This window comes from Schistocerca nitens, chromosome 2 (genome assembly GCF_023898315.1).
Source record: "Schistocerca nitens isolate TAMUIC-IGC-003100 chromosome 2, iqSchNite1.1, whole genome shotgun sequence".
NCBI classification, from domain to species: domain Eukaryota; kingdom Metazoa; phylum Arthropoda; class Insecta; order Orthoptera; family Acrididae; genus Schistocerca; species Schistocerca nitens.
The window spans coordinates 970,730,575-970,731,729 of NC_064615.1; the positions used below are offsets into that span (position 1 = coordinate 970,730,575).

The 1,155-nt window shown below is 44.8% G+C and overlaps 1 non-coding gene across 1 annotated transcript; it reads left to right on the forward strand.

The window, feature by feature from the left end:
* Window positions 1–839: 839 nt before the first annotated feature.
* Window positions 840–914, forward strand: Trnap-cgg (transfer RNA proline (anticodon CGG)). The gene has a single exon. It is a non-coding gene; the product is annotated as a tRNA-Pro (tRNA).
* The last annotated feature ends 241 nt before the right edge of the window (window positions 915–1,155 follow it).

The following is a 1,155-nucleotide window of genomic DNA, read 5'->3' on the forward strand; positions in this document are numbered from 1 at the left end:
TTTTCCGGGCTAGTTTCATTCTGTCTGTACTGTACAACACTAGTCGAAAATAAAACTTATTCCCCCACTCATGTCACTTCAAAATTTAATTTTACAATCGTACTGAGCAATTCGTAAAAAAAGGTTGGTAGGTCGAAGCAAGTGGTGCTGGGTACCTACAGCTCCAGCACAAGTAATTCACCCGTCTGGTGCATACGCGAAACGTATCTGGGAGAAAGGAATTTGAGACTTGCAGATATTGCTGACTCTGCTGAGTCGAACTCGAATTGCTCGTGGGACAAAGAAACTGGCGACTGGCAATGTATTCGCTACTTAGCATCCCTAAAGAACTGCTAACGCGCCGGCACGAAGCGCGTGCAGAAGTTGAGGCGAGTAACGAAATATTTCAGTTAATCTGAGGCCAGTGAGAATAAAGAACTGGAGCAATATCAGACACGCAGAATATCATAAAGAGGAAACACTGTGTAATCGAAACAGAGACGGGTGGTACACGATAGTGTATAAGGAAATTACGAAATAACCTTAAACTTTCAGCGTTTAGCCAAAAAGAATGGAAAAGTATGTACAAGAAACAGTTGACAATGCTTTCGATGTGTTGAGAATGGTGTGTGAGGCTTCTGCAAACACCTTTCATTCGGGTCCATTCCGTACATTGCTGTCTCTGCATTATTTTTTGTGCAGGTGGCTCGGAAAATCGAAAATACTAGACATAGCTTTGAAACTTCCTGGCAGATTAAAACTGTGTGCTGGACCGAGACTCGAACTCGGGACCTTTGCCTTTCGCGGGCAAGAGCTCTACCACTGGCGGAATTATAGCTGTGAGGACGGGGTGTTAGTCGTGCTTGGATGGCTCAGTTGGTAGAGCACTTGCCCGCGGAAGGCAAAGGTCCCGAGTTCGAGTCTCGGTCCGGCACACAGTTTTAATCTACCAGGAAGTTTCATATCAGCGCACACTCCGCTGTAGAGTGAAAAAATTAATTCTAGACATGTTGTTGTTGTTGTAGTCTTCAGTCCTCAGACTGGTTTGATGCAGCTCCCAGTGCTACTCTATCCTGTGCAAGCTTCTTCATCTCCCAGTACCTACTGCAACCTACATTCTTTTGAATCTGCTTAGTGTATTCATCTCTTGGTCTCCCTGTACGATTTTTACCCTCC